Here is a 25,905-nt window from a genome sequence, read left to right as displayed (position 1 = left end):
TAACTGGTACTAAACGTGCAATTAATTTTCATACTTTCTCATTAAATGTAGTCTTAAATATTGAAAAGAACATGGAGCTCATTTCCATAAAAGGTGTTCCTATTCTCCCATTCTTTCAGAAAAAAAAACCAGTTAATTTGATTTGTACGCGAACGACAAGTTATCCTCAACAAATAATTTCTAATGTAGATGAATTTTAAACTAAACAACATTTTCATCGAAATCAGATACATTGCCATTAGGTGAAATAACCCTTTGAGTTACTCAGAACAACTTTTAACGAAATGTCTTTTTAGGAATTGGTTTGAATTTTTCGAAGGAAAAATGTGTCATCATTGTTGGTCTAAATAGCATATGCCCACGATTGATCGTTCAATTGGTAAAAGTTGCTCGAAGCTCAAACATGCGACAAGTGACTTGCGAAAACAGATCCTTACACTCCAAACCACCAACCTGGGGGAACGTTCCACTTGAGCCCTGCTTGAGCCTTGAAGTTGTCGTAAGGTGCAGCAAGAAGAAGAATAGCAAGCAAAATGGATCAAAACTTGGCATATAAACAAAAACTGTAGTTCGTCAAATTTAAACTAAAACATGTACAATTTATCATAAAATATAGTATGCTGCATACTGAATATTGTTTGAAGCTTCTATACCTGGTGAAAAGTCACTAGATACAAATAAATTTTGAACGGATATTCTCTAGCAGAAAAATACTTCGTCTCTAAAGATTGAGTGCCATTCAAATATAAAAAATTGAAACCATATAATCATTGATTGATAGATACACACACACTTGCTAACTACTGCTAAAGAATATGAACACATTAGCAAACAATATCTTGTTTTTTTTTTTGTTCTAATATCAAGATGGTGCTCGTTAGCTATCGTGAATATCACTACTTGAAACACAGTACAGGTGCGACAACCAACCACAACTTTGCACAACCACAGTGAAGTTGGTGGTTGATCTGATGCGACCTGCTCCGATCCAAGTCCCAGGGAGGAGCACCGGGATTTACCCGATTGGGCATTAGAAATTCCCAGCATTGAACAAATTTGTCATTTGTTAAGATTCTTCTCCGGCCAGCGTAAAAAGCCTCTCGACCCCAATCGAAAAGCGTACCCGACGGTATCAAACTTCGTCGCATTGTTTGCACAAACACAATCACCACTACTACCACCCACCGCTAGTGTGGGCGCTCGTGTGTATTCAGCTGTATGCATATTAGCCTGTCCCATTTCCCATCGGGGGAGCAGAAGGGCAAATTACCACCCATCATCAAGCTATGAGCAAATGGATCGGGGGGTCCTCGAAAAACAACCAACGAACCCATGCTTCGGGCCAATGTTTTCTCCATTATTGAGTTCAACTAGCTGATGGGTGTTGTTTTTTTTCTGTGTTTGTTTGACTCTTTCTCTCACTCTCCCCCTTTTGCAACTACTCCATTTAGACCCATTCGGCCGACGTTCTCTGAGTCTATCGCTTCAAAAATTTCTGTTAATTTTATTTTGCTCCACCGTTCCCAGACCCGAGCCCGACCGTTCAAGCGCTTACCGATGGAAGGTTTCGTTCTGCCAGCGGTTGATAGTCAGTGGGACTACGACGATTCCGTGCTCCAGTCCTCGATTCTGCGCGAACCCGCCTGCCTCTGTGTACGATGGATGGTGGAAGAAATCAGAGCCGATTTGCCTAGCGTGAGCGTTCTTCCATCAGCTTGAAGCTCTGTGTATTCATAAACACGGATAGACACCATTTGTAATCAAAACAGGAAACAAGCGCATGATTGAAATTAAATTAAAATATCATGAATTTGAAATTAAAAATGAATTTTCTTCCCTGTCTAGCGAAACAACGAACGGGTTGGAACTGGTGGGCAGTCCCGCAGAAGAAACGACGCTCCTCGGTGAGCCGATTCATATTTTCTAGTGTTGGGATCGAGCGAGAATCATGCAAATCGAACATTTAAAGTAAACAGGATCGAATAGGTGGTATTGGTGGGTTTTGGTGTACCTTGCAAGCCGGAAGGGCTCGATCTCGAGTCACCAAACAAGGGCCCACTCATCCACCAACACCGCGAGCCGTGGTTGGCGGAACAACACAAGAAAGAAAAGTTATAAACTATGTGCGGTTTGATCTATTTTTCGCTCGCCGTATGAGCATTATAATGGTACAATTTTCCGCTTTTATGCGGCGTCTGTTCCCGCTCGCCTAGTCATGTCTGCTGGCTGGATGCAAAAACTTCGCATTCGGAGGCAAAGCAGACAGACAAGTCTTGGCAGGCTGAATTTAGACACTGCTGCATCCATCGCCCTGCCGCCGCGTGCGGTTGGAACTGATCCACCGCTGCCGGCAGCCCTCCGCCCCCGTAGATAGACTTTGTACTCGAGTGTCCGTGCGTTTGTTCGTTTTGCTATGAATATTCATGTTGCTCTAATGTTTGTGTTTGCCATTGACGAGACTGCACACGGTAATGTTCAGGAGTGAGAAAGGAGGAGCAGGGCGCAAAAAAATACCGACGATGATCACCATGATGATGTTATGACGTGCTAGTTGTCGGTGGCTTCCCGTTTGCTTGGTAGGATTTCCCAGCACACACCATCTATTTGTTTGTACATGAGTACCTCAATCCGGTTGATATCGCTTCGGGGCTGCTAATATGGAGCTGTAGCACTCAGAATTGTGGCGATATAAGAGTGGGAAGCGAAAGCACATAGCACTAAACATTGTTACTGTTGCTGCAGTAGTAGCACTGCTGCTTATGAACTGCCGGCCATGCTGAAGAGGGAGGGCAGCGGATGATTGCTTTGCGTGTTCTATTTGCTAGATTTTCTTTTATCTTCTGAAGCATGCTAGGAAAACAGTTTGGTTTGCTGAACCCAAATTTAGTGCATTGAATGCAAATTGTTAAAACCTAGCATGTTTGATAACGAGGTCATCCGTCAATAGTCATTTCTAAAGTGTTCTTATTTTGGGCTATATTATTCCGATTCAATTCTTTCTTTCGATCACACTCATATCCGTCTACTTTATTTAGCATTCCAGTATTTTAGTTTACATGCGGTTAAATTTCATAGCAGCAAAGATGTGTGTTTTTGTCACAAATTAAATGTTTCCAAGTGGCATAAAACACTTAATCTTCTTCCTTACCGAACGACAATCGCTATAGTTTTTCAACTTTACTGTGACGAAAGACGTCACACTGCGAGTAGTCCTAATTTTCGCAATGCAGGAGCAAAATTTCGACAAATTGTCCCTACTGTTTTGGGGCCATTTTACTCAATTCATCTTTAAAATGAGATGAATGCAGATTTTTGAATGCACGATGAAATAAAATGCGTCAAGCTGCAGTTGACCAACGATTGATCGTAACGTCCATCATTTAATCGATATAATATAAATGATATTACAATTAAAAACCTGTTTTAATTCACCTAGTGGTGTGATGATTTCTTTCTCATGTTACTCATATTTTCTCAAATATTACTAAAGGATTCTTCAAAAAACTTGTCATAGAATCTTGAATAAAAACAACAGTGAAATCAGATATAGCTGAATAGGTTCGTTTGGCCAGCAACTAACATAAACTACAATTAGAAGCAGTTTTGAACCAACATTTAAAAAAAGTTTTCTGTTTTACACACCGTCGCTTTGAATGATGGAAATCGGATCCGAATAAAATTCAATAACAACTTATTGCGTTGTAAGACCTTTCATTTCTGCCTAAGTTTTCGTAAATCGTCTTAAGCATCTTTGAGAAAATGAAGTGCGTTCCGTTTTTGGTGTTTTTTTAACAACTATTTCCGGTAATTCCGGGACTGATATAGCCAACATCGGTGAATTTGACCAGCAACTGAGACAAACTGCAAGCCAATTTTAGAAAAAAAAAATCCGTATTTTGCATCATCTCTGTAAATGACGGTATGACATTTTATGGTGGGGTAGGGTCTAAACGATGGAAAAAATCATCATTTTTGCCATTTTTTCCAGAATTATCGTTCAACAAAATGGACAATGGAATTTTTCTATTGAAAAAGTCGCCAATGATTGCTAGATCAACGATTGATGTTTGGCGCGCAACGAGTTGCATAAGTGCTTGGCCGTCGAAGGAAAGAATACTAGATGTTTTATGTGGAGATTTCACATGTATACTTGATCCAGCCACGTGCTTAATTGGGTATTAAAAATTATTGCTTACTAATGTCGTTTTCGCTTGAGAAAACTGAAACTGACCCAAGGTAGTTTCATCAAACAAACGATTTTCGCGAAACTGTTATAGGCTCGAACTTAGCAACGGAGGTTTGAGAAAATCTGATATAAAACCCTGGTTCGAAACTGACTCGATTTTCAGTTCAATATCGTTGAAACTAGGTTCGAAAGTTAGGGTGGAAACTGGGTAAGGTTTGGCATTAACCGAAAACGACATAAATGACTGGCGGAATGCACTGTTCTAGAAATATCGCTGTAGGCAGAAGAAAAAGTTCTGATATCGTTCATCAGTTGATGGATTGTAATCAGATGAATAATATTGGTCATTATGAATCAATGAAAAGATTGTGCTGTAGAAGTTCTAAGATCAAACTAAGAGATTTTCCTTGCATTTTGCTTTTGAATGATTTAGATTACTCGAAGCTCGCATAATAAGTGCAATTAGATATCAACATTCGAGATGGATTGAGACTATTTCATATTCTGAGAAGCAGTGTTGGTGATTGCCGATATTTTGCAAAGAGTGGTTCGATATTTCTCTACATTGTATACAACTTCGGCAATCTGGTAGATGATGCTACCTCTCGATGCATGAACCGTGAAAGAATTTTTCTACATTTATTCGCTTCACCTCATATTCTGAGTATTTCACGGTCCTTACCAAAATAGATACAGTTTTTCAATGATCGGCGCTGTGTGGAATTTACCAAGAGAGCACGAGTCATCGAGAGAAATTCGCTCTCTCACTGGTGTCCATTCTATGTTAAATTAACCATGCCGGTTTTTCGTTGCTGAGATGATATCCGTCTCTTTTTGATGGCACTGATAGAATAGTGTAAAGCGTTGCTAGAGAGCGTTCTTTGATACTATAAAAGACATTCTTACTGAGAAAATGTAAAGCATCGTCTCTCCAAGTCACCAAAAGTTCCTTAGGGCCTGAAAATTTTCACTTTACTAGAGCTCTAAAGTACGTGTGGCACTTTTGGAGACTTGAACGTATAGAACAAGTTCTGAGAAAACTTTCTCGATGCTTAAAATCTGTACAAAGAACTGCTTCAAAGTTTGTTCTGTTGCGTCGGGTGAACATTAAAGTGTCGGTAAATCCTCAAAAACGGACTGTTCAGAATGCTTTGTATGCAGCTCGAGCCAAATCTTTTTTACGAACTCGATTTTTACCTAACTTCACATTTTCACATTAAGTTTTGGTGATGTTTCTTTTTCTGGGCTAAAGCGAATGGATGTCGAATTCCGTTTATTGTAGGTTAAGTAATCGGAAAAATATTGGAGAGAAACGTTAACCACTTAGTCGATTGACAATTCTGCTTCGAATACATACATTCGAACAAAAAAATTTTGGGCGAGACGAAGTTCGACGGGTCAGCTAGTTTTAGATAAAGATTGTGAAAATCGGTCTACATCTATCTGAGAAAATAAAGTGAATTCCACTTTAGAGTTTTCGACCACTCAATATTTTGGGTACTTCCAGAATCGGGAATCGATATTTCAGAAATAAAACCAACAAAACATGATCCTGTTATTCCAGAACCAGCCCTGTCAAAATGCAATTCATTAGCGTTCTATTGAATCGAAAGACCTTGCATTTGAAGCTTGTTAAAATCGATTCTGTTATCTCTGAGATTTTTTTGCGCATATCACTTTGCAATTCCGGAACCGGAAGTCGGATCCGAATAAAACTTAATAACGTTCTATAAGAAATGACACAAATGTAAGACTTTTCCAGAAGTGAGAAGCACACAACTTCACACGTAAAATAGCACGTAGTTTCACATTGTGTAAACTGCTTTGATTTCTGCATACTGATCAATGAAATCACAGGATTAACTTGTAAATTTCCACACATTCCATATAAAGTTTCTATTAAATATTCTTCATATTTCACTGTCTTTGCACAGCGACCACAATCTATTTTCGTTATGCTTGAACCTGATAACACCGCCAATGATATGTAGATGGCGCTTCGATCGGTTAACATAGTATAATTTTGAGCGGAAAATTCACATTTTCCGTCCCTTGAAAAATTTTTAGTTTCGCAAATCAGCATTATTCAATAAATAACACTTTTCACTAATCAACGTACACTTTTCATAGCTGCACTATCACTCAAAATACTTGTTTCGACCAATTATTTTACTATAAGTTGTTTGATACTCATTGAAATAAGACTTTTTTAAAAGCAACACTTAAAAGTTGGCATCGCATCGTACTTCCAGTGATGCCAAATCTGAGAATACAGTTTACTCTCAATTAAAGTATATCTTTCTATTGAACAGATACTCGAAAGCTCCTATGGCAAACCAGTTCATTTATGCACAGTCTACTTGATCCTTACAAAATCATTTCATATTTATTCAATTTCACTGTCTCTATGTCAAGTAAGAAATTGTTTCTGAATTTTGTTTATTGAATATTGCTACTACTACTAATACATATTGCCGTGGAATGAACTTCCGGTCGACAAGATCATTTACATTCGACATAAATCATTTCAATAACTTTTATCAGTATTCATAAAATGTTGATAAATGAAAGTATTCATAGAGAATCAATAGTACTAAGCCCCATTTTACAATATTCTAATGGCAAAACAAAATCTATAAACATGCCACTTGTAAACAACAGTGTGTCATCATCTGTTATCAGTTTCGAAATCATCTTCTCATTTAGCTCTAACAGCGGAAATCTCAATAATCGCTCTTAAACGTTGGATCATGTAAGACCGTCAGACTAACAGGACGATTATGTATGTTAAGCCGCAAATTGCAATAAAAACCTCAATCAATAAGACGTATAATATACAATAGCAATATTATGAATAATTAATTATGCAAATGAATTTCCTATTGATCTGAAAACCAAACGTGATCGCAGATCGTACCACCAACCTAGACATTTGCCTCAGCTTCCCCTTTCACCGACTGAAAACTGGTGCTGACGACAGTTCGTACTAAAATTATAGAAAATATGGATCCGAAAGTAGTGTTCTGCAAATGGTCGGCTTTTTGCTGGCTCTCAACGACCAGCACGAATTCGATGATTTGAACGGCGAACGGTTGACTAATTCGTAGCAAGAAAACAAAACGAAATACGATCCCGCCTCATGACGCACACTTACTGACCTACTGTCGCACACAGCCTAGCAGCAGCATTCCTCTCCAATTCGGCCGGCAGTCAAGAAAAATTGCATCTCAAGTCAGGCGAGAAAACGGTCCTGTCCGTTTTGATTGCTTGGGGATTGCCCTTGGAAATGGTGCAGACGATCGCGAGAGGAGTCGCCGGTGCGGTCTGGGAAATGAGATATAACACATTGTTTTCGTATTTAATTTTTTTCGCACACCCCCGCCCGATGCTGGGGCAGCTCGTTTTTAATTCGAGCCAACGACGGAAAAAATACGACGTGAATCAAGAGTGTATAAATAGACGCGTAACGTTCTTCTTTCGAAAGCAGCTCGTAAATCTTCTCCCCTGACCGAGGGAAAATTTTCCTTTCTTCCCATGGAGGTCGCGTAAAGTTGGAACTACAGACGACGCAGCGGGTGAGGCGGAGTGTCAGCAGCCACGGCCAGAAAAAACAGCGCTCATCTGATGGCTGATGGCGGTGGATTCAGTGACCGCGATGCGGAGTATTTTTTTCATAATTTACTGTTCGGAGATGTATTTGTAAAATAAACAGCAAGGCGATCACTGAAAAATTTGCAAACAACGGGGTGTTGGCTACACGGCTGATTAAAACCATAAGAATGTTGGCCTTGTTCGGTTGGATTCCGAGTACGCGTCCGGTTGATAACGCCTCGATTGGTTCCGCCACGTTGGCGCGCGCTGGCTTGAAGTAGCTCTATGGAATCCTTTGTTTTGTACGTGGCAGGAATAAAAACACGAAACTTGTGTTCTCAAGAGATCTGACACATGCCTAAACACCTCTCTCGCTAGCAAAGTTCAGTGTCAGTTTGCTGTGAATCCACGAAAACACTTCTCATTAACGTTGCCTTTTTTTCTCGTTCACTTTTTTTTTTCAGGCACTGAAAACGGCAAACAATGAGCTGAGCATATTCATCGAGTGCACACTTTCTTCAACTTTCTTTCGACCTCATCTTCTGGATCTCTTATCAAAGGTGAGATAATTATCGGGCTTGCCTCGAAATAATGCAATACAGTTTAGGTAAAATATATGAGAACCTCGTTAAGTGCTTCCCATCATGCTAATGTGATTGTGTTATGTCTTCATGAACTCCAGCTGCATCTATTAAGGTTTTGCTGTTTCGTGTCGATCTTGGAATGTTGTTGTGAATACTGTTGCCTTTCCGTGGAACAGTTTTTAATAAAAAACGGCATATGGCAGGAGATAAAAATAATGCGTTTATTGTTAATGTAAATTTGGAATTGGTTAGAAACAAATTAATGCTATGATCCATAAATGTTGTCAAACTACTTGTTCATATTATTTTTACGGTTCGTCTTTGACTCATCAGTGCAGAGCAGTTCAAATTGAACTGCTTAGTGCTAAACTCGGCAGTTCAATTTGAACCGCTAAGTAGACGTAAAGTTTCTGCTACTTACAGAACACTTTTTGTTTTGCAACGAAGTGCAATGTCTTTTCTGACGTGCCGAACGAAAACGTGTTTTCGACTATTTCTGGCCGATGCAGGTTTGATCATTTAGGGGTTAGCCAAATTTTGTGCTAGGGCACATAATCGTTTTTATTATTTTTACGTTTCGTCTTTGACTCATCAGTGCAGAGCAGTTCAAACTGAACTGCTTAGTGCTAAATTCGACAGTTCAATTTGAACCGCTAAGCAGACGTAAAGTTTCTGCTACTTACAGAACACTTTTTGTTTTGCAACGGAGTGCAATGTCTTTTCTGACTATTTGTTCTTAATTCAACCTGTTCAAATGGAATCAATTGAAACATTTTTCGTGTCAGTATGATCGAAGTACTAACCATACAATGATTCTGTACACTAAGAATCGGTTGCGAAGCCAGTTGAAACAGAAAGGTCAACGGTTTTGCTTTTTCAATGGAATCCTATATGAAAGAATTTAATCGTACTTGAAAATACAAAGTATAATATCAAAACCACTGAAATTATAAAATATGATTAGAAATTGTTAATGTTTGAAAAATTTAATTCATCTAGAAAAATATTGTTTTACCTTAAAGTTTTCAAATTTCCAAATGAAACAATCATGAGAGGGCGAAATGAAACCAATAAAGGTGCATTTTTTTAATTGACTACGCAAATTGATCGAGTAATAAGATTCGAGAATCTGTCGATCATGAAAATATCTTGAATTTAAAACTCAAAAAAAAAAGAAAAATGAAAACAAAATCAATCGGACAATTTTAAATTAACATACATTGGACCACAATTTTTCATTGAAATTTCATTACTATCATACAAATCGAATGTGGAATGTGGAACACATTTTTGTTTTCTATATAGGTGTGCAAATCAGAAAATCAAGGAAGAATACACGTAGAAACGTGGTCAGGTTTTAAACACTTACAGCTCAGTCTATTTTGTATCAATTATTAATATTATTTCATCATTTGATTGGAAATATTTCTAAGTTTCGATTTGAATGTATCAAGCCACGTATTTTCAATTATATATGATTGAAATTTTTATTAATAGCTAGCAGTTTCCTATTTTGTTTGCAAAAAATCTACGGCATACCGAATTTCCCTGCCATAGACGACGGTTTTGAAGGAGTAAGCGATATATCAAAGGGAAAGCATCGCTCTGATTGGTCAATCGATGAAAAAGCGAAGCACGCGAGTCTATAAATAGAAGCGAAATTATAGCTAACGTTTCAGTCCTACGCGTAGCATGCCGGAGGTAGGTTGTTGCTAGACAGCAAAACAAAATGTGCCATAAAACGATTTGAAGCTTTAATTGGTATGCTCTGATCTTGTGTCATGCAAGCTGGAATGATATTCCATGTTATGTCGACTCGCCTGAGAAATTGACAACTACCCCAGGATAAATTTAGAGTGCTTAAGATTAATTTCTAATTTATATAAGATGAATTCGATTGATAATGAGAAAAAGTTTATCGCTTCAACCGAAATTGCAGAATGGTAGAGAAACTTAACGCTATAAAAATAACTGCTTGCATACAAAACTTGAACACAAGCTTGGCGAAGAGAAGCTTAAATATCCAAATCGCAAGTATGTACAAAGATATAATTGCATACATTTGGGATATTGGTGTAATTTCATCGGCTATAAAACAAATACAAATCAAGACAAACGATGTTCGGTGTTGGTTCCTAATAAAGATCAATCTAAGCAGACTCTCGTGCATTTGCGGATTCAAAAGTCTGACGATTAATTGAAAATATCGATCATTAGAAATTTTGGTTGCCTTGTTCCACATCAATGACTCGAACAACCCCATGGGGCTGATCCTTGTAGTTTTTTATTCTGTTCTAAACTTTTTGTTATTTCCATTACTAACGAAATCAAACTGTCATCAGAAATTATTACGAAAATTTATGTCTGTTTGTTATCAATTCGTCTATGTCAAACTAAGTAGGAGGAAATGGTATCACTATCTTGAACTGGCCCTCTGTGTCTCCTGATGCCAATCCTAGTAAACATGTCAAAGCCATAATAAAGAACAAACTTGTAAGAAAGCCTGTTCGCAATTTGAAGCAGCTAATTCAGAAAATGCGAAAGATTTGGCGATTTCTACCAAAACAATTGCTTTGAAATCTGAAAACATTATCAAAAACATGTTTCGATGGCATGAGGCCATTCTCAATGGTGAAGGTGTCGACTGAAGCTTGAGTCATTCAATATTTGGATACACTCTTGTAGCACTCCTAGTAGCACGGATCTGGAATGTTTTGACAGCTGTTTGTTCTCAAATGTTTCCTCTTTGAATACTAAAAATTTCGTCATGATTGTGATTTTGTTTCAAAGAACTTATACTTGATGGAAACCGCGAACCAAAAATCAACTTTAGAAATCCACTTCTAAAATCCAAAATGGTTCCGGCATACTATCTATCGACAGGATCACTTCAAGCGCCGTAGTGAAACGAAGAATCTGAAGCTGTATTTGAAGGTGTTCCCAGAGCTGTTTAATTATGATATCTCCAAGAAATTCAATACCAGCCAAAGCTCCGCCAGAAGGATTCATCTACTAGAAGGATTTCGCTCTATTCGGGCTCGAAAGCAACCAAACAGAACACCGAAACAGAAGCTAGTGGCCGAAAAACGTTCCCAGAAGTTGCACAATGAGGTTCTTACAAAATGGATGCATCCTCACGGACGACGAAACGTTCGTGAAAATGGGAAAGCTTCCCGGACAAAATTTCTATAAAACGAGTTCGAGTTCGTTTTTGCTGATAAATTCGTCACAAAACTTTTGATCTGGCAAGGTATTTGAAGCTCCGGACATACAACGCAGATTTTCATGATAAACAAGATTTTGGACTTTCAAAAGAACCAGCCAGAGATCATGAAACAGCGTATTCTTATGTAGTTCACAAGGGACCTTTAAAGTTTTGGCATGTTTGGCTAGCTGTCACTACTGTGCAAAAGTACTAGAGTGATATCGGGACAACGAGGTGAACACTCAACTACCCTCAGTTAAGAAATATTGGACAGTTGTCAAACATAAGTTAAAGTAAGATTACTCGGAATGCGATAGTGATGAAATTATCGTTGATCAAAATGGCCACTCAGGTGTTAGAAATATATCATTTAATTAACATGGTTCCGTCACTTATGTTTGCACCGAAATTTTTTAAGGTAACGGACTGTGAAGGATAATTGAAATGAAACATTATTATTTTCGAAATACTCGTATCTTGTTTTTCAAGTAACATATTGCATGCTTGTAGTAAACCCAAACATTATGTTGTTTAATTGGTTTCATTCTATGAAACCAAACCAATTCCGCACTGAGCTCGTTCTGTCCTGATACTCTACAGTGTACCAGTACCTATCAGAGTAAACGCACAGTAAATTTTTTTATTTATTAATTTGACACAGTTCGACACCCTAAAACTGGCAAATTGTTAAAAATAAACTGTTGTAATGCTTTCCTTTAAGGATAACACGTATTGGTTGCTATCCAGCGAATCAAGACAGGGGTGAGGGGTTCAATGGTTCACTATATACTCCTTAGTCACACAAGAAGGTATAACATTCTTTGAGCGCATGTGTAATGAACGTACGTCGTTGAAAATTCCTGGAAAAATTTTCGATAGAAAGAATCCCTTCGTATTGCGAATTGGTTCTTCGAATAAAATCATCTCAAGCAAAGTATTGACATTACCGGCCGTTCTGTTTCAACAGACTTCGCAACCGATTCATAGAGTACAGAATCATTGAATGGCTAGTGCTACGATCCTACTGACACTAAGAATCCTTCCAGGTCGAAGCTAGAACATACGACAACTGGCTTGTGAGACCAGTGTCTTTATGCATTGAACCGCCAAGCCGGGGGAAAAAAATCATCACAATGGAAGGCAAATAAAGCACACGTACTTTTTCGCGCGTTTCTCCATATACAATGGTATGTTGGTCATTATTATTTCATGTTCAACTATGCACTATATCGCTGTTGTTAGCGAGGTCAATTGCTTTCAACTCCCTATAGAATTGAATGTATGCAACATTGTTAGTTTCATTTAGTTGAACCTACTGCTCCTTTCTCCTCCTGGAGAATGATCCGTCTGTGGCAGTTCTTTTTTTAAGACTTCTAACAAACAAATACTTGTGTACCATTAAAAGTTGATGGAATTCGAAAATTGCCTGAGAAGTGAGAAAAAGTAGTAACTAGCGATGGACGATACCTTGATTAATCTTTGCATTTTTGTTTATTTTGAAATTAATGCATTTTTGATCCAAAAAAAAAAGTAACCGAATTGTTTTGAACTCCCAATATTCCACACACTCAAAAATACTTGTTTCTTGCAGTAAGAAAAAACATGGCACGGTTTCAAGATGAAGTTTAGCACTCAATTGATTGCTCACAGTCACAGTTCAAAGTATGAAATTTTTTAGCGGTCTAGTCTAGTGTGTCTATCAGTCTATCCACCTCTAAAGCATCGATGGGTGGTCAATTTTGAAACTCATGGCTTCCAGAGTACGACTGTTTTAATGTTTGTTTTATCAATTAGAAGTCGCTAATAGTATCGAATTATTGTTTCTTGAATTTACACGATTTAAGTGACAGTTTTTATGATTCATGAGCCATGTTTTGCTATGATATTTGAAACTTTCTGTACTCCCGGAGACCTTCTTCAGTCATCCAGGGATCACAGGGCCCAACCGAACCTTCCACTTCCCTCCACGCTCCGGTATAATCTAAATTTCACTCGAATACACGAGTTCTAACTTTCGAAAGTTGCTCGTCTCAACTAACCAAGCCCACTTCAATCACGACGCGAATGTTTTCATCGGCTTTTCTATACTGACGAACGGTGGTGCACCCGTTCTTCCATCTTCCAGTGTTGGGCTGGGCGATGCCCCCTTAGCCAGGCGAAACATTTTAGCTAACTACTTTCCTGCCAGTTGTTCGAGTAAGCGAAAGATATTAAATTAAATTGACTCCAAAGTTTGCTTTTTGCCCCAAAACGCCAAACTCTTCTTGGAAGACGCCCAGTTGGTGGCGCTGTGGCAGCCAGTGCCAAAACCAAAGCAAGCTCGCACTTGATTCGGTTGTTCGTTCATTCGTTCGTCCACCGAAACCACCGGAGAAACAGGAGCAGCCTGCAGTGTGTATGTGCTTGCTGGGGTCTGGAGGCTAATTTGCATATTTAGCGAAATTACCTCCCAGCCGCTCTACAGCCTGCTTCGGATAGCTATCTGTGATGTGTGTTTGTACGTTTGGGTGAGCATATTTGATCAGTGCTCTTCCGTCGGGCGCCTTCGTCGAGTCCGAAGTGGGAAAGGTGGAGTGATGGCAAAGCGAGGACTGTTATGCTATGTTCTTTTGTTTTTCTCTGAGACGTGTGTGATTAACTCCCAAACGTTCGCAGCCTGGGGTTCGTCAAACCCGCTTCCCCGTCGATTGGTTGCTTCTGCAAAGGGGTAGGGGATACGGCGACGGGACGGTAGTTTTCAGCTTCATTAGTCAGCGTGAAGCAGGCAGGGTCTACAAGGCAGACGGGAAACCAATCATTTGGGCAATTATTCGGGAGCAGAGTGTAATTATTTGTCGAGCTCGGTGCTATCACATTGTTTGTTTGTTTGTTTTTTTTTAATATTGATTTTCGCTTTTCGAAGCCTAAGTGAAGACAGAGCGCACGATTTTTTTTTCTGCCTGAGTTAATGCTGTTGGCAGAAATTCGGAATTGGTAATTAAACGTCTTCCGAACAACACGACAGAAGATTGATCAAGGACTTGAGTGGATTGGAGATAAGTTCGTGCACTGTTTTGAAAATTAATTATTTTCTTTGAAAAATCTGCCGTAGATCCACATGAGATGCAAGAGAAAAGGATTCGAAAATGCAACGCGTGAGTGGGCAAGGCAAACATCTTTCGACGCTCAGTTCATCGTGGGCCAGTCGCATCTCTGTTTTCGAAAACGAACTCTGAAACGAATAGTGGGTCAGTTCGAGACCGGCAGAAAATTACTAACCGTCTTTGCTCGTCGTTTTCCTGTTGGGACAGCAGATGTGGCCCAGCGCGAATTTGTACCAGGAAAGTGTGAGCTTGCGTTGTGACGATGATGGCGGGGAGGAAAGAAAAACAAACAAAGGAATGAAGAATTGGAGGAAAATTTATGATATCAGCACCCGACGATCTTCGAAAGGTTCTCACTGACAGTGAGGGCAGGGCCCCGAAGCGGAGGCGCGTCAGGTATGGGTTCCTTGAATTCCGTAAAACGTGAACCTTACCGAAGATCCGCGCAAGACATCGATAACAATAAGGCGATGCTACGGCAGCGGTGGTCAGTTGGACAATGGCATCAGGGCGGTAGTTAGGAGGAAGTCAAGTCATCAGAGCCTTCCTTTTCAACTTCTTCTTTGATACGCGATAGCAGGCGGTATCGCGTGTAGCCTTTTTTTTGCGAAGGTGGAAGTGCTCATTGATAGGCGATCTTGTTCAGCTAATGAGATGGTTTCACCAACGGAAGAATCACGAGTGAGGGTAGCTTGCGCGGTTAGGTCTTTTGAATTTAATTAGGTTAACATTTCTGGCTGGAGATTATTAATTTGATTTCATTAAAATTTCGGTTTCTTTTTCGGGTTCCGAAACTCGACACTGAAAAGTGCTCAAACAAAAAATGGTGGTGTGTAAATTAGCTAAAACTGCTTTGCTTAAGAATATAAGAAACTACGAGATAGGTTTTAGGGTTGATTGCAACCGTTTGTTTTCGTATTTTTGTGTAGCTGTCAAATACAAATTCTGTCCATCCAATACCAACTGGGTCCAGGCAACTGGACCGTCCAGAGTTGCGGTGCATTGTTATAATTCAAGAAGTTATCCTAGTCTTACGTACTGTTAATAAATGTCCCCGGCATCTTAGAGCTAAGACAGTGTGCCTTATTAAATATAACGTTGAAAAAAACTGGGCCCAGAACAAAACCATACACACTAACTAATCGGCAGCAATGATCCAGAATGAGCAATAATAAACTGCACAGCTCGGAGCAGAGAAAGAAAATCCAATTCGCATAAATTACAGCGCAACTTCATAACAACTCGAAGCTCAGAGGAAGTAGCAACAGAACAAAAAAAAAACCGCACCACTCGCGCGCATGGATAATTTCGAACAACAATATAAATACATCATTTGCGCCTTTATCTTTTGGGTTATTTGCTTTATTTGCAAACAACAAGAGCAAATGAAAATAATAATTACACGCCACTCATCACCACCTCGTTTCGCTAACTTGACGGACGGGGCCCGTCCGTCCCGGGCGCACGGTCGGACCTCCTGGAACGCGTCCCGTATGAAAGGGTGCGCGGTTATTCGCCAGATTCCTTCTCACATTGCATTCGCTACGCGTCCGCACCTTCACAACTGACGGCACCCTGACAGAGTTGAACCGTTGCTGGATTCTGCGAAACAGAGGACTTCAACCTCAGTGCGCACCTGTAACCGATGATCGAGTCTCTCAATTGGAAGCACTGTAAGAAATAATTGCTGGTTGTAGAAAATGTACGTATCATGAATTGGCTCTACTTTCCGTAACAGTGCATTTTCGACGCCTTTCAAACTCGCACACAAATTATATCAAGTATTTTAAAGATCCGTCTAAAAACCTAACAATTTAGTCAGTGAAAATATCTTCAGCTGTCTCCTACATTGGATATTTAATCGAGCGCCAATCAAACAAACGCCCGGGTGACAAACGACAACTAACTGCGTACGTTCGTGGAATTTTTGAAACTCAATCCTTCACTCGGTGTCGCACCCTGAACGCTGTGACGAGCCATCCGAGTGCCATTGGTTGAAATATATGACTTCAAGGAAATTGGAAAAACAAAAATCACTACATGATCTCTGCGTCACTGATGCCAACAAAGTTAATAGCAAGTGAGGAACATTTTTCAAAATGACAGAGCATTCCCAACCGAACCCGTAGGCCCACTTCGGTAATCAGAATAGGTAGAAAATCGTAAATTTGGTCAGAACGCGAGAGAAAGAAGGAACAGCTCAAAATCATAAACATGTTTCAATTTTCGACCCCTGCAGGCTTCGGCAGAGGAATCGAACGACCCATACGTGAAGAGAAGGTGCATGCATACCAATTGAGTCGAGGTCTGCTGATACGATTGGTGTCCCTTGCAGGGTCCATTGCACGTTTCTCCCTCACACGTGGTCCTTCGCCCGGCTAGTAACCGTTTATTCCATCGGTAGGTTACTCATTTGCCTTACAAGGTCTCTGTGATCAGAACCTGAGTGACGAAAGATACCGATCGTGGTGCTAAATTGAACCGTGAATTTTGAAAGCTATGCTTAAGGAGTGTATCGATAAGTAGTTAGCAACATTCAAACAGTTATTACTCTGAAATGGCTCATTTTTTTGCAGCGTGTTTTACGGTGACATGTTTGTTTACATGTCAATAACAGCTGCGCAATCGATTGGTTTCGGTACGGTTTATCGTTTCAATGATGAGTCGAATTGATCCGGAATTCTGCACACTTGGTGCTCAGAAAGTGGTTTCACGTACAACGAAATTGCAAAACGGGTGAAAGTGCACCACACCAGTGTCAAAAATATTATCGAGAAGTTTGGTAAGACCCTGTCCATGAAGAATTTGCCCCGATCCGGTAGGAAAACGGGGCCCAGCCAGCCCGGCCGGGATTTAAAAGTGGTTGAGTACATCAGGAAAAACCCATCGGCGTCGACGCGAGATGATTCAACGGATCAAAGTTCGGAACTTCCTGAAAACGTACAAGAAACAGAAGGTGCCGAAAAAGTCCCTGGTACAGCAAGTTCAGGCCAAAACAAGAGCGCGAAAACTGTATAACCGGATTCTACAGAATAAAGACGGATGCGAAATCGGTGTACCAGGACCAGGACGACGCTGATACCACGGTGGCGATGGAAAAGTTTGGGCAGAAGGTGTTGGTCTGGCAAGCAATTCGTACCTGTGGTTTGCGGTCGTCGATTTATTTCACGAAGGGCACAATTAACGCCAAGGTGTACGAGGAAGAATGTTTGAAGAAGAGAATGCTGCCACTGTACAGAAAGCATAAGGCTCCTCCTCTCTTCTGGCCGGATTTGGCTTCAGCCCACTACGACAACTCCGTTTCACAGTGGTTGTCAAAAAATAATGTACAATTCGTGGAAAAGGACATCAACCCACCGAACTGCCCGGATCTTCGGCCAATTGAAAGGTATTGGGCAATTGTCAAGCGGCACTTTCGGAAGGAAGGCACAGTGTCCCAAAACATGAAGGAGTTAAAAAAAACTGGACAGCTGCCACCAGGAAAGTCATAAAAGTAACTGTGCAGAATTTAATGAAGAATGTCAAGTCCAAAGTGCGAGCGTTTCACAGAAACTAGGATTTTCTTCAACATAATTAATGAAATGCATAAAAATGTAATTTTCTACAATATATCGAAAACTGATGTCAAAATATGTTTTTTTTTCGCTTTTTTATTCAATAATCAATGTTGCTAAATACTTTTCGATACACTCCTTATGCTTAGCCATGCCAATAGATGTTTTTAATTTGAAATCTTTTTGAGCCAATTATATGAGAAGTACAGTACGTAAATACAGACTCGAGAGCCAAAAACAAAATTAAACATTGATCTTCTAGTGTGGAGTTTTTTTAAGTATATAAATGCCAATTGTTTAAACTTTTCCTTTTGATTTCCAATGAAAATAGTGTAGAAATAATTTTTAGGATTCAATGAATTTTCAATTCCATGTTCAATTTACTACAGAAGCATTCTCCTTGATTACGCCCACGGAATTTTTTACTACGAATGCAAGGCACATTCTAGAAAATGACGAACTTTTGATCATCATACATTTCCTACCTACTGTCGTTTTCCATATTTCAAAAGCTGGCATTGATTTCAATGGCTGAAAAATTCGACCTATATCAAATGATATTGAAATCTTACCAAAAGAATTAATGAACCTCAACATGAAGGATGTATTGGAGGTACAGTTTAACAAAAGTTGTAACTCACTGTATATTCAATTCAAACGTGAAAGTGATGGAACAACATTCGCTTTGGGTTATAGTGACGTGGGAAGTGTTGATTACTTGAACTTTACCTTTCGATTTCCAAAGTAAGTAGTGAAGACATTGGGCCACAAAAAACAAGTTCGTACATGGAGTTAATGCTACTTTCGAATTTAAGCATTTACTGCATACCGTATCGACACAGAGCCGGAAAAGATGGCATAAGCATACATAAAGCAAGAAACGTACTTACACCTGTAAAAATCCCCCTTTTTAATTTTTGTACTTCACTTTATCAGCAAACACACGAGTAGCAACCTCTAGAGCTACCTACCGAAAATTTGTAGTAAATACTACAGTTTGTAGCATGTTTTGACAGGAACGTGATCAACACGTAGCATTTACAACCGAAATTCAAGCATGCTACGTTTTATTCATACGGCCCAATATTTCGATGTGAGTGGGAGTCAATTTTTGCATCTCACAATGTATAGAAGTTTTACCAAGTCAGTCGTTGGTGATTTTTTGTAGTTTCCAATTAAACTCACGATGTAGAAGGTATAAAGTGTAGAAATCCACCAAAAAATCGATATCGTTTGACTCGGTGTTCAGTCATGATCTCTGACCGCTTTCCGGATCGATTGTGGATTGAATTCGACTGGAGGCACTTGATATAGACGATTGTACGTCAGGTAATTTCAGACTAATTGCCTTATACCTGGAATTAGTAACCAATTCGAATTGTCTTCATGCGGTTGCGATGAATCTCGAACTAACACATTCATCTCGAACTGATCAATTTTGTTCGAAATGTGGGCTCGTTATTATCAAAAGAAGGGTAAATTGTGAACCTTAATTATTCTCTCTTACACAGAAATAGATCACTTTTGCTGACGATGAGTTGCAACTAGAAAAACGTGTCTGAAGAAATATATATCACATGGACCCTTGCTTTCACCCACACACCTTGTATTTTTTTTTTTCATAAATACGTTTATTTCTTAAGGCAGTTTACATAAGTTTTTCTTCGCCGTAGCATCACTTTTACATAATATTCTTATCCTAATTTAATTCTAACATAGTCACAACGTTTTGCATTTATTAAAACATATTCTCTTATTACTTAAATATCATCTTAGGTAACTCGTCATTAATTATGAAATCTACTCGGAAATATTATTTGAACCAAACGATTAACTTCTATAAATTATAAAATAAGCTGTTATTTTCAGACATTTTGTTAATAATTTCATAAACTGTTTCGAGTTTGTTTGTATCATTACATTATTTTTATTCTAATTTAGCTATTGGTTGAACTCATGGACGCAGCTGGGATCAGAACTAATTCTTGAAAGGGGCCTTTATTAAATTGAAACTCCAGTTTTCTTTATGAAATGATAAATAAGTTTCATGTATGAAAGGTCACGACAAGCAAGAATGTCTCGAACTGGGATATTGAATAGTCTACCTTGGGTACGCAAAGAATTTATTAGTTGAGATCTGACATCACGATACTCCACGCATGTCCAAACGACATGATCAATATCTCGATAACCTTCGCCACAAGCACAATGATTAGTCTCGGAGAGCCCAATTCGAAGGAGATGTGCATCTAACGTGTAGTGATTGGACATGAGTCTAGACATCACACGAATGAAATCTCTACTCACATCCAGTCCCCTGAACCATGCCTTTGTCGATATTTTCGGAATAATTGAGTGCATCCACCGACCCAGATCATCTTTATCCCAAGAAGCTTGCCAGCTGGCAAGTGTTCTTTGGCGAGACGAGCTATAGAATTCGTTGAAAGCAATTGGTCTCTCATAAATTTCACCCTCAATAGCACCACGTTTGGCTAAAATATCGGCTCTTTCATTGCCAGGAATGGAGCAATGAGCCGGGACCCAGACTATAGTGATTAGATAATTATTGTTCAATATGTCGTTCAGGCACTGTTTTATTTTGCCCAGGAAAAACGGTTCAGTCTTGCCAGTCATGTTTGAGCGAATGGCTTCAATTGCACTCAGACTATCTGTGAAGAGGAAATAATGGTTTGGAATTAATGTGACGATTACACTCAAACTATATTGAACTGCTGCTAGCTCTGCTATATAAACAGATGCAGGTTCTTGAAGCCTAAATGAGGCCGAAACATTATTGTTGAACATACCAAACCCTGTCGCTTCTTCAATTCGCGATCCGTCCGTGTAAAACATTTTCTCAGAGTCAATATGCCTGAACTTACTTGAAAATATTTTTGGGATTTCCGTCGAACGTAGATGATCCGGGATTCCACGCACTTCGCGCTGCATGGATGTATCGAAAAATAAAGTTGAGTCAGGGACATTTAGGAGGCTGACACGGATAGGAATATATCTTGAAGGGTTGATTTCCTGTGACATATGGTTAAAATATACTGTCATGAATTTTGTTTGAGATCGAAGCTCGACTAGTCGTTCGAAATTATTGATTACCATGGGATTCAGCACCTCACATCTTATTAGCAGGCGTGATGAAAGCTCCCAAAATCGATCTTTTAATGGAAGAACTCCCGCCAGAACTTCAAGACTCATTGTATGTGTCGAATGCATGCACCCTAAAGCAATTCGCAAACAACGATACTGAATTCGCTCCAGTTTGATAATATGAGAGTTTGCAGCGGAACGAAAGCAAACGCATCCATATTCCATCACTGAAAGTATCGTTGTCTGATACAATTTTATTAGATCTTCCGGATGAGCACCCCACCAAGATCCTGTTATTGTTCGAAGAAAATTTACTCTTTGTTGGCATTTTGTTATCAGAAACCTAATGTGTCCTCCCCACGTGCATTTGGAATCGAACCACACCCCGAGGTATTTAAAAGTTAAAACCTGTTGGATCATTCTTCCCATCATATGGAGCTGAAGCTGCGCGGGATCATGCTTTCTTGAAAAGACGACTAACTCTGTTTTCTCCGCAGAGAATTCGATACCAAGATGAACAGCCCAATCGTACAAGTTATCTAAGGTATCTTGCAATGGTTTATGCAGATCAATAGCTTTGGGTCCAGTAACTGAAACCACGCCATCATCTGCCAATTGTCTTAGTGTACATGGGGTTACTAGACAGCTGTCAATGTCATTTACGTAAAAATTATAGAGGAGCGGACTGAGGCATGAGCCTTGCGGGAGACCCATGTAACTATTTCTGAGTGTTGCCAAATCGCCATGTGAAAAATGCATGTGTTTCTCTGACAAAAGGTTGTGCAAATAATTATTTATAACCGCTGGGAGTCCATTTTGGTGAAGCTTGTCTGAAAAAACATCAATGGAAACTGAATCAAATGCTCCTTTAATGTCTAAAAATACAGATGCCATTTGTTGCTTTTGAGCGAAGGCAATTTGGATGTCAGACGAAAGTAATGCAAGGCAATCATTCGTCCCTTTATTTCTACGGAAGCCAAACTGAGTATCTGACAACAAACCGTTCGTCTCGACCCAAGTGTCGAGACGTCGTAGAATAATTTTTTCGAACAATTTTCTGATGCAGGACAACATCGCAATGGGTCTATATGAGTTGTGATTGGAAGCTGGTTTCCCCGGTTTTTGAATGGCGATAACTTTCACTTGTCTCCAGTCAGGTGGAACAATATTTTGCTCAAGAAACTTGTTGAACAATTCCAACAAACGTCTTTTTGCGAGGTTGGGCAGATTCTTCACCAAGTTGAATTTAATTCTGTCCAACCCTGGAGCGTTATTGTTACAAGACAAGAGTGCTATAGAAAATTCCATCATTGAAAATGGGTTATTAATAAAACCATTATTTGGAGGAGATTCCCGTATAATGCTCTGCGTAGGAACAGAATCTGGGCAAACTTTCCTAGCAAAGTCAAATATCCATCGGTTCGAGTATTCATCACTCTCATTGCCCACGGTACGATTCCTCATTCGTCTGGCCGTGTTCCAAAGAGTGCTCATTGAGGTATCTCTTGACAAACCTTCGACAAAATGTCTCCAATAGCTACATTTTTTGGCTCGAAGTATGCTCTTGTACTTGGTTTCTAAAACCATAAGTTTTTCAAAATTCTGAGGAGTTCCTCCTCCCCGTTTTAGAAACGTCTTGCAAGCATTTTGTTTTGCGAGTTTAGCCTCTGAGCACTCTTTGTCCCACCAGGGGTTGGGAGGCCTTCTGTTAGTCGTTGGCCCAGGAAAGCGTTTAGTTTGGGATTGTTCTGCTGCCTCCAGAATCGAACAAATGAGGAAGTCATATTCTTCAAGTGGAGGGAGCTCTTCCATTGAATTCAAAATACTAGAGATACTACTTTGGTATTTAATCCAGTCGATATTTTTTGTCAAATCATATGGAATACTAGCGGAAGTAGCAATGCAATTGCTACTGCTAATTGAGATGATGATTGGTAAATGATCGCTACCGTGTAAATCAGGCAGTATTTTCCAGGTGCAATCTAGTCGAATTGATGTTGAGCAAAGAGATAGATCTAATGCACTTGGGCGTGCCGGAGGTCTTGGGATCCGTGTCATGCTACCCATATTTAATACCGTCATGCTAAAATTGTCACAAATGTTTTGTATTAAAGATGATCTGCTATCATTGTAAACGGAACCCCACATAATACCGTGCGAATTTAAATCCCCCAGAATCAATCGTGGTGCAGGAAGGGCTTCAACCATTTCATTAAGCTGTTGCTGTCCAACTTGTGCTTTTGGAGGAATATAAACCGAAGCTATGCAAATATCTTTGCCTTTAATGTTTATTTGGCAAGCAACAACTTCTATACTAGAAGTTGAAGGGATGTTTAATCTATAAAAGGAATAGCATTTCTTAATTCCCAAAAGCACTCCACCATACGGAGAGTCTCTATCGAGACGTATAATGTTAAAATCATTAAAATTTAAAGCTATGTTTGAAGTAAGCCATGTTTCGCATAAAGCAAATACATCACATTTTTGACTATGCAATAATATTTTAAATGAATCAAGTTTTGGCATGATGCTTCGACAATTCCACTGCAGGACAGTGATTGTATCATTTGCGACGGGTGATAAATTATCCATCAAAAGATACAAAACCTGAGACAATTGGCCATTGAGCTGATAACTGCTTCAAAAAGGTTCTAGCTATTGGAAGGAATGCCATTATGAGGGTCTTTAAGGGTTCAGATATATTGAATGCTGAGAAAATCCATTCAACAATTTCCGAAAACTTCAGTAATCCTGTTGGTGGCTGTGAAATGGAGCCCACTGGATTATTATCTTTTTCTGTACTAGATCCTGGATTAGTTTGTGAATTTGACAAACCAGGAGGCACAGTCTTTGGTTTTGACTTTTTTTGTTTAACACGGGGATCTTTTTTTGAAGATGTAATTTTAGGTGTCTTTTTTGGTAATTTGGAGGAAGACTTCTTTCTCTTAACTGACCCTTGGGTAGTGATAAACGAATTACCTTCACTATTTTCGTCAGAGTCAGAGTCCTCTGGTTCCTCTAGATTTGAAAACCCGTTTTCGGTTTCCAAAGGGGGGACATCAATGACCGTTTTAAGCATTTCTGCATATGTGCGCTTAGACCGTGCTTTTAAAGAAAGCTTAATTTTGTCTTTGTGCACTTTAAATGCAGTGCATACTGAAATATCATCATGAGGACTATTCCCACAATAAATACATTTTTCAATTTCCTTGTTGCAATCATTATCTTTATGAGGCCCTTCACACTTAATACATTTTGGTTTATTACTACAGTAAGTAGCTGTGTGGCCGAATTTTTTGCAGTTCGTACAATTCATTACATTTGGAACAAAAAGCCGAACAGGGAGGCGAATTTTATCGACATAGACATGGGACGGCAACGCAGACCCGGCAAATGTCACTCGAAACGAGTCTGATGGGCGATAAACTTTTTTTTCCTCTTCATGAACTACTGAGTACAGTTGTTTGCACTCCAGTATTTTCACACCCTCAAGCATAGAGTTCTTGAAACGACCAACACCATGCTTGAGTAAATCATCTACCGAAAGACTCGCTTCGGTAACAACACCGTCAATTCCGACATCTTTGGAGGGTATGTAAACTTTATACTCTTTATTGAAATGTTCCGAAGAGACAATATCATTCGCGTGTTTCAAATTATTTACCACAACACGAATTTTATCGTTATTTACTTTTATGATCTCTTTGATTGAAGAGTATCGTGATGTCAAACCTTTATTAATTTGAAAAATGTTTAATGGCTTTGATATACGTCTAAAAAAGACTATCCAAGGCCCAGAAGAGCTCTCCTGATATTTTTTCGTTCGTGGGGGTATCGGATTCATGCTAGGATTTACGTCCATGGATTCATCCATCACATTAAAATTTTTAATCAAACTTTAAAATAAAAAATGAAACCAACACTACACAGTACTCAATCAAAAGGAAAAGAGAAAACTTCTACCTTGAAATTGTTGTCTATCTCCGTTGCACTGCCGTGTAGATCCTCGTTGCTCTAGATGTTCTTGTTGGTTGCTGATTGTTGGATGTGATGCTACTGCTACCTGACATCCAGCACCACTCGATTTCCGATTTACTTTTGTCTTCGCCAGCTGTAACCAGCGCAGGTCACCGGTGTATACCTGCGTGTTGTATGGCAGTGGAAAGACCGAGTTGTCTTGTCTCCTTCTTCCTTGTGCTCCGCACCGATATGCATCTGCACCGAAGTGCCTTCGCACCGGTGTGCCTTTGCACTCTCCTGCTTCTATGTGCCTTTGCACTCTTCCTCTTCGATGTGCCTTTGCACTCTCCTGCTCAGCACTTGTGGCTGTATATTGCGGCCTGGGTAGAGTTTGGGAAACGCCCTTTGTTGTTTCCTTCACCAGCTTGGCCCAGCACGAGGGCTCTCTTATGCAGCACGACTATACGTTTTAACGGCTACTGCCAACAGGTTTCTACCTGTAGTTCAACCGTTGTCGTATTTAACGCGTGTAAACCAACCAGCGTTATTAAACTGTACGCTTCTATACACAACCTTCTCGGTTGAACGGCTATTACTGACACCTTGTATTTTGTATGCATGATAAATATCAATGGATATG

At 39.5% G+C, this 25,905-nt stretch overlaps 1 protein-coding gene across 1 annotated transcript in view; it reads left to right on the top strand.

Annotated features, from left to right (window-relative positions):
- LOC131438958 (frizzled-2) overlaps positions 1-25,905 on the top strand; it is a 79,920-nt gene that overhangs the window by 5,795 nt on the left and 48,220 nt on the right. The window contains exon 2 of the mRNA XM_058609399.1: positions 8,242-8,337. The gene's annotated coding sequence lies outside the window, so the exon portion shown is untranslated. The remainder of the gene's footprint in view (positions 1-8,241; positions 8,338-25,905) is intronic.

The sequence above is a fragment of the Malaya genurostris genome, chromosome 3 (assembly GCF_030247185.1).
Source record: "Malaya genurostris strain Urasoe2022 chromosome 3, Malgen_1.1, whole genome shotgun sequence".
Taxonomy (NCBI): domain Eukaryota; kingdom Metazoa; phylum Arthropoda; class Insecta; order Diptera; family Culicidae; genus Malaya; species Malaya genurostris.
This window is presented reverse-complemented; position numbering and strand designations above follow the sequence as displayed.